Source organism: Callorhinchus milii, unplaced genomic scaffold (assembly GCF_018977255.1).
Source record: "Callorhinchus milii isolate IMCB2004 unplaced genomic scaffold, IMCB_Cmil_1.0 Scaffold4, whole genome shotgun sequence".
Classification (NCBI taxonomy): Eukaryota; Metazoa; Chordata; class Chondrichthyes; order Chimaeriformes; family Callorhinchidae; genus Callorhinchus; species Callorhinchus milii.
Genome location: NW_024704745.1, coordinates 26,564,865 through 26,580,319, shown reverse-complemented (window position 1 = coordinate 26,580,319; position 15,455 = coordinate 26,564,865). Strand labels below are relative to the sequence as shown.

General features: G+C 38.5%; 1 non-coding gene across 1 annotated transcript; it reads left to right on the top strand.

The window, feature by feature from the left end:
• The first annotated feature begins 8,360 nt into the window (after window positions 1-8,360).
• Window positions 8,361-8,433, top strand: trnat-cgu. Its single transcript has one exon. It is a non-coding gene; the product is annotated as a tRNA-Thr (tRNA).
• Window positions 8,434-15,455: the final 7,022 nt, after the last annotated feature.

The window sequence follows — 15,455 nt, the reverse complement described above, 5'->3', positions numbered from 1 at the left end:
GACGAATGCAGCAACCAATTTGCACACCAAAATGTCCCACAAACATCCAAGAAGTGAATGACCAAAATGATTAGGGGAGATGAATGCAAATCTTACCAATGCCTTGTCCCACTGAGATGCCCAATGCTGCTGTTTTAGTCCTAAGCAGCTGTATATTGAATCTCACTGTGCTATGCCTAAAACAAATAGTATTTTGTGCAGAGCATTTCTCTTTATATATAATATATATATACATATACACATGCATATATTTGAAACAGGCTGCCTGGTATAACTTCTGAAGCATTGAGAGAATATGTGCCAAGCATCTAAATCATCTCAATTTCAAAACGTTTATTTATCAACAACTGTGAAGGAACACAATTCTCCCTTCATTCGTTCTTGTCCTCATCAATCTTGTCATCGTCAACAATTCTTTAACAAGTAATAACCTCCACAAACTGCTCCAGTAACTTCCACTCAAAAATGGTCTGGCTGATAGCATTTCATGATTCCGTGGAATAAGGTTACAGTAGCCTGTTGAACCTCTGAGCTATTTATTAAAGAAAGAACTTCACACTTTCTCTTCTTTGTTGACATCTCTAAGGAGCCTCTTCGCAAAGAACTTGGTGCTAGATGATTCATGACAAGATGATAGTTCAGTCAAGCACTTCAGAATCGGAAACAAAAATGAGAGGCTATGTTTACTCTAAGCCAGTAATACTTTCCCCTCTTTTTCAAGACAGTTTTTGAATCAAATAAGCTTGAACAAGGAAATCTAATCAGACTTGCTTGGTTTGGTTCTCTTTTTATTTTTCAGTGTCTCTGAGTTATCACCTTGGCCTCACTCATGGAAATAAAAAAACATTTCCATTACATTCCTTGGTGGATTCTCCAATTTATTGCACAATAAAATGTTTTAGAATTCTTCAATATTTATAAGTTCAATTGCTCCAATGGCTTTCTTCAACCAGGTCTGCATGAACGCTTTATTGCTGGTAATTCAAACTAAACCCATTCTCTTTTTATTTTTTTTAAAACAAACAAATTGTGTTTTCATGGATTTCATGCATCAGCAATCTTACATTTTCTCCCTCCTTGTATAGCAAAGCTACAGATGCTAGCTATGATACAATTCTACATGCTTGTCTGCCTCCAGTATCTTTAATCATGAAGTCATTCAGTGCAGAATGGAAAAATACTTTATTAATATTGGGTGTAATTTGTGACCTAGAATGTGTTAATTAACTCTGGTAATTTTTGAGGGGTCTGACATGTGCAGAAACCTATCACCCTTCTTAAGAGTATCCAAATCAAACACAGTTCCATCCCACCTATTCCCATGTATTGGAATGGAATGCGTATTCTCTCCCTGGAGCATTCTGCTTACCTAATTCCGCAGAGCATTAGGCTCAGGCTGGCAAGAAGCTTGGGGACCCCAGAGCAGACTTGATTCCAACAATCTATTGCCAAGAATGTGACCTCAGAGCAGTTCATCTCCGCTTACCTCTTCACACACACCCCTTTCTGGAGAAACCTGGTTGAAACATTTTCATATGGTTGAAGAAAAATACAGCAAAAACTAAAGCCATTATCTGGTTGTTCAAAACAATCAGAGTTAAGCTAGTATCATACTAACTTGCACTCCAATGCAACTATGGACAGTCAGGTCCAAAGGGTGCTGTGGGCCAGTTTCAGGCCAAAATATTGTGTTGGATTTGGAGGGAGTTTGTCACATCCCCAAACCAGGTTGATGACATTTTATGATCATGTAATGATGAACACCTTTGGTAATTAACACCAATGATGTTTTTCTCTTTCTGACACATGCGGAAACGCAGCATTGTGTTTAAGAGTATCCAAACCAAACTGAGAGTTCCACATATGTATGCCACCTGTGAAAATGTTCCTCCCCCCATTTGGAATGGAATGTACACTCTCTCCCCAGATGGATACATCCTGCTAACCGAATATCAAGAGGTATGGCAAGAGCAAGAGCTAAGGTTTGGGGACCCCAGAATGTGCACAAAGGTACTGCGGCGATCTAACCAGTAAAATCCACAAAGCTTGCCACTATAAGCACTGCCTGACCAGCTTCCAACTGGTTGGCTAGGACCACCCTATCAGTTAGGATTTTAGCGTGCAAGGTTAACAGTAGCTGAAAGGGAAGAATCCTTGCCCCAAGTGATTGGCTTAAGTCCTTCTAATGAGCCAGGCTGGTTGGTCTGTCATCAACCGTGCCCCGAAGCATAAAAGAACCATGGCTCAAGACCACCACCCAGCATCGATTTGATTGTGATATTTCATTACCAGACACATCACCTTAGAGCCAGCTCAGCCCTAAAGCAACTTCTCTTAACTTTACCACAAGGAGGATCATCACTGGTTGATCATTAACAGGTGGACAACAGATGCTAGGAACCCTTTCTAAGCCTCTTAGTGAGCACCACAACTCAGCATGAAAAGCGTGACACCACTGCCACCGTGCTTCTGCCCACAGCTGAACACACAATCCTACCCATTAATCAGTGGTTCCACCAGTTGGAAAAGCAATGAGCTTCAGCATACCAATAAATAAATTCCTCTCAGCATACTGATATAGGTCCCAAACCTGAATATATAAGTGTGCGGTTACGAACAGTAATAACTAACACAATACAGGTCACAACATTCAATATTATTTTGAAGCACAATATCCATGTCAATCAGGTTCTGAGAGGATTGTAGACTGCAATCCTACCCCCCCACACTCACTGAGGTCCATATCAGCTGCTGTGACAGCAGTGTTTTCAGAAGGACAATCCGAGGATGATTTCACTCCCAGCGCAAGCTGTACTGAATGGTATTGAAGAGGCCTGGGAGCTGGCAACCTGCTCACCCTCTCACTGACAGATGGTGAGCCACAGAAAGATCCAGTTGTGAGGGAAAGAGAATCTAACCAGAAAAGAAAGTCTTAACCTCACAGATTACTTTCCTCAAAACATCTGCTGAAACACTGCAAATATTCCCTTCACAACAAGGCTTGGGAACAAAGCATTTCTGAGGCACATTTAAAAACATATGCTTAAGGGAAAGTTTGTTTTAAGGTATTTTTGTTTAACTTTGTGATTTGTCAATATTAAAGCATGTTGGTGCTATAAAATATTTTCACTTTTGGGTTACCCTAAACGACTCATTCCAGAGTCAGGTACACCACTGGTATTGAACACCACTCGTGTTCCTGAGAGTATGATAATTGCTATGGTTAGAGAGAAACCTGACCTGTACAGAGTTGGTTGTGTACAAACGTCTCCATTAGCATAGATCTTTGCAATAGTGAGCGTCATGTTTCTTGAGTTTAGTGTAGTCCACCATGACATTATGGTTCAGGCCAAACCAAACCGGAACTTGGTTATAACAAATCTCTTATTTTTCATGGATTACTGTTGGCTCACAAACATTATATTTTAACATAGAATTTTGTGTGTTAACACCTTGAAACTGGACAAAATTAAACTGGATAAGTGGGTTGTTACCTCCCTTACATTTTGACTAACTACAAGATGTACAAATGAATGTAACTTTACAGGGGTGGATATTTCATGAAATTGACTATAATCGTTGCCAGGGACATAGACAGACTTGAAGAAATTAAACTATGTTGTGAAGATTAGTCACAGACAAAGCATGAGGCCTCCTGTAGCAAACAGGTTCAACAAGTGATAATTGAATATGCCTTTGAACTTCTGTGCTGAGCAAGAAATAGAGTTTAAGCTGATAGTAAATTTAGCGGAGGAGTTTCACAGGCAAGAGGAGTGCTGTATGGATATATTACTAGGTATGTGTGAACCTTTTGATATATAAGATTGGGGTGTGATCACAGCAGGTTGTGTGGTATTGGATATCAATATAGAGGTCTCACAACTTTCAGATGCTGCTTTAGTTATGATTTTTCGAGAACTACAAGTCTAGAGAAGTTGGAATTTGGCATGGAGTTGGTCATGATTAGCAGTTCCGCTGGGTCAGCTGGGTTTCTAACAGATGCAAAAACCCATTAACATGCTTAAGAGTCCAGGAGTAAAGAAGTAGTTTGATTCCAGTCTGTCTAATGTAGAGAATCAAGACTCTGTGAAGATGATAATGAAGACATTTATTTAGCAGGCATGAGAAGAGTACTGACACCTTCTTTTACTTTCTCTATCATTTCAATCCTGCTTCACTGGATACGAGTTAATCCCCAGTGAATTATTCCAGCATCCCATAAAGTTGTACTGAAACAGCATCCCTGTGTTGGAAACTGCAATCGCAGCAACTCACGGAGCAACTCTGCTGGTGTCATCTTAGAATGAGGGTAGGGGGGTTCCACATCCAATCTTTCATATTGGATTAAAAGTTTCTTATCAAATTCAGTAACACATCAAATCTGATAATTGTGCCCAGAAAACATAGTCAGTTCACTTTACAGTATATTTTCAGATAAACCTGAATTCCTCAAAGTTGTATTGGATAGCAGCGCACAGTTGAAAGTGTTGCGCAGATGATGGGAGAGCAAGCCAAGGGTGATTTGTGCCCATTGCCTTTATACTGCACAATGCTCCTGTAAGCACATCCTCCAGATGAGCTTTCATTTATATTGCACAGTTGGTGAAAATTGCTGCCATTTTCCAACAGACATGCACGATAAACATAGCATTAAAAAACATCAGCACAGGTTATGTATTTGTGGGCCGCCTTGCCAAATGCAATCTAAACTTCTTCTTCATAGCAATTTACACACAACATTAAATAAAAGATATGAGAGAGTTAATGCCAAAAACACATACGATTTGGATGGGCTTTTGAGCAATATGCCAAACATCAGATTACCAAATTATTAGACAATCATTACAGATACAAGAACATTAGGTCCTGCAAATAATTTTGTCCTGTGCTCCATGATCAATGGAATCATTATAGCCATCATAAGTGCTTGGGCTGCTGCAGGCTTTCTTAATCATGTTCTTACAATAATTGATCAAATCTAGTTTTAATTGATTGTTAAATGATGTGCATTGAATGAGTGTGCTCAGTGCACGTACACACAGCTGAGAAGAGCTGTCTGAGTGTAATCATTCAGCTATTAATCTACAAATTAATGATTATCAATTCCCTTTAAATATTATTGACATTCAAATCAGTACGGCTGTTAATACCATTTTACATTTATCTTACTTTATTCTCAGTAAATCTACAGAAATATATTCTGTAAAGAGACTCCAATGAGGAATGAATAAATCATTATTAGAACTGAACAACGGATGACTGACTCTTATCCTTTGAGGAACATGTTCGCCAAATTGACTTAAACCTGAAGCTAGAAATGGACTACAAAGCTTTTACCCATTATTTATACTCAATACCATTTCTTACTTATAATCAGGGTCCAATTTCCCAGAATTTTTAATATCTATTTTTTAATAAGGAATGCTGTTTTCCACACATTCAATGTTTCAGAAATTTGAATGATTGTGTATTTTGTGGGGTCCTGTAGTGTATTGGTTACCGCACTCGCCTTGTAAGCGAGAGGGACCTGGGTTCTTTGAAGAGCTTTAAGATGTCTCGAAGATGTGATAAGGCGTTATATCAAATACAAGGATTATTATTATTATTTCTGCCACAACATATCATAAGTTAGATGTGTTTGTCCTTCTTCAAAGCTAAAAATTGTTGTTAATACTTCACTTATAAAGATTTCTCGAAGCCTTGGCTCTCACCAACCCGATACTCTCTGGAAACATCCAAGCAGTGTGTGTCCTTCCAGAGGAAAGTGCCATTCCAGACACAGGAACATTTCCATGTGCAGGTGGCAGGCATATGTGGAACTCTCAGTCTGGTTTGAATATTCTTAAGCAAGGCAATAGATTTTTGCATGTGTTAAATAAATATGTTTTAGATAGGTTAAAAAGGTTGAAGGGAATTTATTTATCTGAATCTCAGCCTGGCTCACTCAGTGACACTCTCATCTCTGAGATCATGGATTTGAGACCCATGTCAAGATTTTGAATGCATGGTCTAAGATAATATACTAATACTTTGGTGGGTGAGTGCTGCTTTGCTGAAGGTGCCATCCTTTAAATGAGAGTGGGCGAAACCTTAAGCAAGTTTCCTTACTCCACATGCTTAATAATAATCCCTTCGAAAAAAAACAGTAATAAATTGGTCATTTTCAATCCACGACTGTTTGTGGGAAACTGCTGTGCGCAATTGGCTGCTGTGTTTCGCCCACAAATATATGGTCAATTCACCTTACAGTCTATTCTGTGAAGCGCTTTGAGACATTGAGAAGACGTGAAAAGCGCTTTATCAAATGCAAGGATTATTATTATTAAAGTGTCTGCCGGTTCAGGTGCAAGTTAAAGATCCCATGGCACTATATGAGAAGTGAAGGGGGTTTCTTCCAGTGTTTCTAGCAAACAATCAATCCATCAAATAAAAATTGGTCATTCACTTCTTGGTTGTGTATGTGCAGATTAGCTGCCATGCTTGCCTTCAAAATATATATTCAATATACTTTAGAGTGAATCCTTTGAAATGCTTTGAAATACACTCCTTACATGAAAGGTGCTACATAATAATTATATTGCGTTTGATATAGCGCCTTATCATATTGTTGAGACATCTCAAAGTGCTTCACAGAATATACTGTGAAGTGAAATGAAGGTATTTTGTGAGTGAAATGCAGCAGCCAATTGCATACAGGAGTGTCCCACAAGAGTCATGGATTGAGTGATCAAATTATTGTTATATCAAATGCAAGAATGATTATTACTCAGTGAGAAACTGCCTGAGCCATTGAGGAAACATTGCATTAAAGCATTATTTAAAATTCGAAAAAGTGCACCAAAAGTATTTATGAGGGTGGTGAAGGCTTACAATTAGAATTTTATTGCCTGGTAAGTGAAAAGATAACTAATCAGAATCATGTTGTAGATACATGTTGTAGAATGTTGTAGAATCATTATTTAGTGGCTTGTAGTTATAGTTATGAGTAAGTAGCTGTTATAAATGAAGAAATATACAAATTAATTCCATAATATTTTAGTTATTTTGACAATCATCAATTTGACAGATGTGAAGTCCCTGAAAGTGAACAAATTCATTGTGAATTCTGTTCAGAAGACCTTTTTTACACTGGTGTAGTTTCTTTTACAATGTTCAGTGTTTTATTTGAGTTCAGTCAATGTTTTTCTTAATATATATGTCCCATTAGAGTGATCAATATGACACATACAAGATTCCTTTTTAACACTGGGAGGCACTTCCTGCAAAGCATCGAGAAAAATAAAATGAAGCTTTATGTGATTTTAGCTTTGGTTCTTGGCAGCAATGAATTGAATTGCTACGAGGTAACACTGCACCAGGAAAAAACAAAATTAACCTTAGCCCTCTTCTCATGCTTGACTACGCTGAGTAAATCTCTATACTTATCAATTACAGTAGAGCAGAGTAGGCTCAAATGCTATAGTATTACTTTCAGCTGAACTGAACATTCTATTGCGAAATTGTCAGAAGTCACATTTCACATTCCTTGGTCTTTTTTTAAATTTAGCCTCTGAAGATGACGATAGACTCCCATCAACCTTTGTCTTTGAAGAAACATGCCAGTTTCCTAAATCAAAAACAATGTAAAGTTTGTGAAAAAATATAATTAGATTGTCTCATGGAATCTCTGCTAGCATTGATTTATCATGCATAAACCACGACAAGTGAAGACACTGTAGCTTAATATTAAAACATTTATTCTTGAGGTGGATTTTTTCAATAGATGGCTGGCTTTATGCAATATTTTTAGAATTGTCTTTCAATTTTGTTGCATGGTATTGCCAATGGCTGTACAACAATAACTTTATTGCATGTAGATGGCATAAAAACCATTTAGGACAATTGAAATAAATGTTCATGGAACAATCCCACAATGCATTATAAACCCCTTGAACACATGCTCACAGATCCATGGGTTAAAAACTCTGTTCAGTTACTTGCATTGCCTTCAGTAATCTTGCTTTGAAATGGGATTTCTTAGGCATTGTGCAAACCACAAAAAGAATTTTGACTGACTTTTGACAGTCAAAGACAGTTTAAAGTCAAAGAATTGTGACTTTATTTCTCTGCTGAATAGCTTCACCAGAAATGGAATCTCCTTACACATTAAACTTTTTTTTCGAAGAAAATGCAGTATATATTCTTCACATACAAAATGCCACCATGGCTTTCAGCAAACACACTGGAAGAGATTGTGTAAATCAGCACGAATACTGGCATAACCTATGCATCTAATTGTGTCCAAGCCCAAAGTGCACAAAGGAACAAGGAAACAATATGTTTTCACATAAAGAGGTAAATCCATTCAGATCAATAGACTCTCCTTGTAGCTTAGTGGTTAGAGCACTCGCCTCGTAAGCGAGAGGATCTGGGTTTGATTCCCAGCAGGGCAAACCGTTGGGCAAGTTTCCTTACTCCACACTCCTTTGTTCACCCAGCAGTAACTAAGAACCTGGTTGTCAGTCGATTGGAGGATTGCTTTTCTGGGGATAATAGAATTGCATAGAATACACAGCACAGAAACAGGCCAATCGGCCCAACTGGTCTTTGCTGGGGTTTATGCTCCACATGAGCCTCATCCTGCCCTTCCTCAACTAAGCCTATCAGCATAACCTTTAATTTCTTTTTTCCTCATGTAACAATCTAGCTTCCCCTTAATAATTCCTTCAAAATAAAAGTACAACTAATTTGGTCACTCAATCCATAACTGTTTGTGGGACACTGCTGTACGCAATTGGCTACCATGTTTCATCCACAAAATATACAGTCAATTCACTTTACAGTGTATTTTGTGAAGCACTTTGAGACGTCTCAAAGACATGATAAGGCGCTATATCAAATGCAAAGATCATTATTATCATATTACTGTGCCAGGAAATTCTGGACAGTTGGATGAATTAAAGACTTGATCTGTGGTTTTTTGTTGTCCTTTAAATCAATCTGCCTATTCTCAGTTTTATGAACAATACAGAAACTAAATCTATTAAGTTATTATAAATATTACCTATGAAATTCACATAACAAATATTTCTTAAAAGATGTGTATACCATCAAAGTAATCTTACTGGATTTTTAATCACTGGAATGCTTACCTTCAGAATTCTCCACCAATAGGATCTACTTTTCCCCAGCAACATTATAAATCATGTGTTTTATTAAAAATAGCAATATAGTTCACTGTAACACTACACCAACTGCATCCCGGATGCAGTTATATGCCTGGAGTCCTGAATTCTAAATGGCAATGATAGGGAGAGATTAGGTCAATAAAAATAGATTATTTTCAGGAATGCCACTAGTAGTTGAACAGACACACACAGATTGGTTAAGCTGTCTAGACATCATGTCATTTCAGTTTAAAATATCTTAATAAGGGTATTTTCCAATGAAAATATACTGGCAAATATATCAAAGTGAGGGGTCCAATGCAGGCAATTTTTAATGCGATTCCTTAATTTAAAAAGAAATGAAAGCAGAGAATGTCAGCAGCTGTGGACACTTCAAGGCAATCTACTTTAGGAGCAGAGTTCCTGCTGGTGGTTGTGGTTCCTGGAAGGAGCATCTACTCCTGAAGAAATCTTTTTCATTTTAGTTCCCAAGAGAGTAATTCTCCTATACTTTCAAATTTCAATCCAGAATTCCTTGCATACATGAAGGAGAAGGCAATAGAAGATGAGGAGTAGGAGATTAGGATTGGGCGATTAGGAGGGATATAGTGTTGTGTGGAGTTGAAACATTGGCATGGACTATTTGGTCTATTTTCTGTGCTGTGCTGTTCTATGTAATTGTTAATACTGTATAAATGGCAGTTGTGATTTTAAGTCATCTTGAAACTTGAGCAGAAGTTTTTTTAAAAATAATTATCATTTAGGGCATTTTTTAGTAACTGCGTATCTGAAACTTTCTCCTCTGCATCAAATATTCAAGAGGACTTAACATCAGCAGTTCTCAAAGCCCTCCATGGCCTTGCTCCCCCTCACCTTCCCATATCTATGACCTGCTGACCCCTATCAACCTGTCCGTTCCCTCCGCTCAGCAGGCTCCGTCCTGCTCCATGTCTCCCACCCGACCCACCCTACCTTCGGTGCCTGGGCTTTCAGCCTCTCTGCCACCACCCTTTGGAACTCCATCCCACAATCCCTTCACCTTGTTTCCAACCTCCCTCTCTACCCTCCCTCACCCCAACCCCACCCTCAACCCCCCCACGCTCAGGTCCTGATTCCCGACTGTTCAGCGCCTTGGGACGTCCTCCAATGTGAAAGGTGCTTTACAAATGTAATTTTGCTGTGCTGTGCAGTGATAACCGATAAGCATTATACTGAACAATTGAACTAGTACCAGTATCTCCTATAAGATGTTATGTTTTCCTCATAATGTCTTTGTACCCAATTTACATTTACATATAAGGCGTTTCAAGTTGGGTGGATATCGCAAAGTGCATTTACAGTGCTGGATGGGCACTCAAGCTGTGGGTAGGACCCGGGAGGACAGTGAGGAGGGAAAAGATTACCAAACACATCGGCAAAAAGGAACGGTATGAGATGTGCACGATAGCACTAATTTGAGAAGATATTCAAACAGTTGACACAAATAGAGTTAACCAAGGTGGTAAAGTTCATTGTAATTTTTCATGTTTCAGATTTTTGAAATCACTCCTGATAGTGAGACTCAATCTTTGAATTGACCTGATTTGTAACTTTTTGACAAGTTACCCATTTCACCTGTTTGCGGCAGAGAATTCCCCTGTGTTCAAAATATTTCTTGCCAGAAACATATTCGCTATTGTATGTAGAATTAAAACAGGAACGCACTGAATTAATTAGGGCTGTATGTGGGACAGTGCTGTGTAAAAATTGGCTGGTGCATTCACCTACAAATGCAGTCACTTGTTTATTATAACCAACCATATATAACTCAACAATAATTGCTGTTAAAAATGTGACAGTGTGGCTAGGATTAGTGAATCTCTTTGTAACCTGGATTCAGCAACCTTCAGCAACTGATTCAATGCAGTGCTGAAGGTGGCTGCCTGATGCAGACAACACCATAGGTTTTGCCATATATAGAAAAAGGACTTGATAAGATTGATATACGTGTGAAGTTGAAGGCAAATGTTTTTCCAAATAAATATTTTTTGTTTTATTGGTAGATTTGCCCAGCATCAAAAATCTCTCTAAGTAGTGCACATTCTAATTACCTTTGTTGCATCAGTAGTTTAAAGAGAGCATGTTCTTGCAGCATAATGCTACTGGAGGGAATCTGATCTCTGGCTCTGTATCAGGCAGGGCCCAAAGTGCAGGAGGAAAAGGCTTGCTTGGTTAAAACATTCCTCTACTTGTCACCCGTAGAGGTATGTATGAGTGCCTGCCTCGCCTGGGATCATCTTGCAGCCATCACATTGAGGGCATTGTGCTGCTTCAGAGACTGGCGACGCCAAGGCAGCACACCCTGACAAGATGATAATGGAGTCTCAGATGGCTAAAAAAATCCTTAAAAGCTTTTTCCCCCAATTGCATTCCTGTCACTGTGGCATTTTTCTAAAAACAATTCTCCATTAGACCATTTTGTCAACAGCTTTAATAGGAAGAAGTTAGTGTATCAAAGAATGATGAAAGAAGTGTAACTTTCATTTAGCCTTAATTCAGCACTCTGTAGATACTGTACTTCTTATCAGGGTGGCCTTCTAAATTAGTCTCCTTCCTGTATGAGCTAATACCTTAATTTGTTTAGATTCTTTTTCCATTAATAATTTCCCATAGACAGCAGTGAGCAATGGTTTATGTTAAACGGTACACGTACTTTGATTGGAACAATAATTACGGCTATGTTGTGACTTTAATTCTTCTGATTGCTTTAATGAACTGATAAAGATTTCAGACAAGCTGAGAGTTTTGGTGCAGCTTAAAAAAATAGTATAGAGTATAGTGTTGCCAGGGTAGTTGGGCACTAAGGCAAAAATGTGCAAGTGGACGTTTAGTGATAACGCAACCTGAGGGAAATGGAATGAAATAAAGGGCAATGGGATACGTTTAGTGGCATGCACCATTGCAATGCTTTGATAATTGACTGTGTGACATGACAGGACAAAATGCAGACCATTGAAGGCAACTGCTGGAAATACGAAAGATCCAAGGAGCCTTTGTTTTTAGAAGAGTATGAGGGTCTAAGAGTCTAAATCCTATGTGAGTATTTAGATACTATTTGGTGCACATTATTTGTGGATGATCTGTATGAGGCAGTCAATTCATAATTAGTGAGATATATACCATGTGTCAAGCCACTAAATGTTTGGTATTCCTTTTTACTATGTCTAGAAGTTGCCTAATTACTGAACATTGTGCATTTGAGATTATTTAAAGATATAGTGATCAGTTATGATTTTATTACAAGTGCATTTTGAAACAGTATCCAAAACAAGAATGATTCAAGCAATGGCAATCTTTATATTTTTCTGCATTTCAATGTGGGCCGACATTAAAAAAAGGGTCACTCAATCCACAACTGTTTGTGGGACACTGCTGTGTGCATTTGGCTGCCACGTTTCGCCCACAAAACATACAGTCAATTCGCTTTACAGTACATTCTGTGAAGCACTTTGAGATGTCTCGAAAAAGTGATAAGGCGCTATATCAAATGCAAGAATTATTATTATAGAGATGTATAATCAGATGCTAATAGTTTTCAATCTTAATTACTGCCAGGTATTAAGTGGCAATCTGAGTATTAAAATTACCATGGGTGGTATGCAAACCTATTTAGAATCTACTAATGTTAATTTAATATGAATTTCAATAATTGAACCTATTGTTGTGACAGATCCGATTAACTGAAGTCATGCTACATAGTTCAAATAAAAATGGAATAGAATTTGCCTTGGGATTGGGGAGGGGAGAATTTCATAGATATTTTGGTTAATTTATTCATTAAATATTAACCATCTCCAAACAAGGCAAACAGGTGCATTGACTACTTTGCCCAATCAGTTGAGTTCAGATTCCTAGATGTCATGCTGAATATGTACTGTTGTCTGATCAAGCCATATCTTGAATATTTCATGCAGTTCTAATCACTGAAACATAAAGAATTTACTTGGGCCTTCGAGGCAGTGCTGAGAAGAGCATTGAATCTGCATCAGCAGTCTAGTAGGCATTGGACCACTTTCGGTCCATCTAACAACTTTGTCATGAATTTATGAATGGAGGTCACACTTGCAGACCAGTCAATAAACTAAGCTATAGATTGCAAGTGTTTTTCAAAAATGTGTTGACACTGGTGTTAATCAACACATTACAGGCTGCAGTTTTCAACCCTTCATTCAGGAAAGATGAGATCAAATGAATGAAAGAGTTTTCTTTATCCATATTTTCCTTATGATCTTGATCTGGTGTTATGTTTTTCCAAAAGATTTGCAAGTGCAAACATTTCCTTATGAATGGGGAGAAACAGCTAGAAAAACATCAGTGTTACAACATTGATAGCTTCTTGTGTGTCTTGGCTTATAAACTGCACACATGTATATACAGGTGGAAGTGGTCAATCTAATGGGATACATTAATCATGAAAGCTTCTCTTGACTGAATCTGCTCATAAATGGTGCGTATTGTCAATGTAGAATACAAGGTCCTGATGGAAGTCTGGGGTATTGGAATCGGAGTAATAATAATAATAATCCTTGCATTTGATATAGTGCCTTGTTACATCTTCAAGACATCTCAAAAAGGCTTCACAGAATATAATCTGTGATGTGTATCACTAGTAATAACTATTGTCTGAGACAATGAACCCATAACACCAGAAGGACTTAAGTAGAAAATGTCCCATAAACAAACTTTTCAATTACAAAGTAAATGCTCAGTGTTCTCAAATAGCACTTTGGGTCCCTAACTCTCAGGGGACCTTCACAGCATAAGTAATAAACAATGTTATTGTTATGAAACATTGTGGGTTTTGCACATATATTACAACAGAAACAACAGTGTCATTCCCTTACCAACAATAAGGATGGGTTGCATGCCATGGTTCTTGACTGTTGCTCCCCTGAACAATATCTATTATCTTACATTGCATGGATCTGGCATTTCTACTTCTTTGGAACATAGTTGTCATGTTCCAGTAATGTCTGGTAATGTATCTCTTGCAATGATTTATAGGGGTTAAATGCTTCATTTATTGCTTACTTAGGTGCTTAATGGCGATTACTGCTGTGTAATGATTGGGTACCCAGTTTACCTCTAAGGGTAAGTTAAGATGTATTGAACTGTGCATCATTCACAGCTGATGGCAAATGTATGTCCTTACCACTGCATCAGTGCCTAAAATGCCTCAGTGTAGTATGAAAACTAGATCCATTAACAGCTTACATAAAGATGGAATACTGTCTCAGTGAGCATCAAGTTTGTTTTGAACCATAGGTTGGTGACACTAATAAAGTTAATTATAATGAAATATAACTTGAAAGCTGATGCACTTAGGAGTATCTATATTTAACTAGTAATTGTTCTGCTACAGAAATATTTTCAAAATTGATTGCAGAATTACCTAAATTTATAGTTTTTGGATGGTTTTCTTTGCTCGTAAACATAATAAATATATTTACTGAAAAACGGAACACTTAACTTATTATTTTCATGATGGACACCAACTTGGAGCCTGGACACTGTCCTGAAGGACCACGCTGAGAAGTGGTGAAGGGCATTCTAGTCATGCTCATTCCTCATCAAGGGCAAAAAGGTTTCAGTGCAGGTCAAGCTTGTGGCACACAAGAGTGTGTGCAAACATTTCTCCTTTATGGATCCGAGCTCCTGGAGATGCAGTGGAGAGTCTTCCTCTGTTCCAATTGCAAAGTCCAGGATCAAGCAGTGAGGTGGATTTGTGGCAAACCTGGGAAGGAAAAGCTCAGGCCTGTCACTAAGCACCCTGGAGTCAGAGGTGGCTTCACAGTGGGCACATTTATTTGCCAAGGCCCCTCGCATGAGAACTTGGATTAAGCAGCTGATGCTGAGTAAGTCTGGTACGCGGCATTGGACGTGGACCTCTCCAGAAGATCAAGGTGGCCAGCACACCACAAGCTGTCCTGTAAAGGTCCTCCCAAAATTAAATATCCAGCAGATAGCTGAGGAGGAAACTCTGAGGCTTCGGGTGATTGATGCTGGAAGGTGTTACTTGAAGTCTGAGTTTGTGAATACGCAATTGTAGATCCAGTGATTGGAATCTACATTGATTGGCCTGCAGTGAGGCAAGCAGCTGCTGGGTTAACCTCCGCACCTCCAACAGGTGGAACCATCGCTCAATAGGAAGGGACGGGTGCCCGATCTGCAGACAGGAAAGTGGTGGCGATGCTCTCAAGCATATCATGCTGAGCTGGATTGCCCACCAGGAATCTCACAGGGAATTACTATCCACCTGAGGGCTCAAAC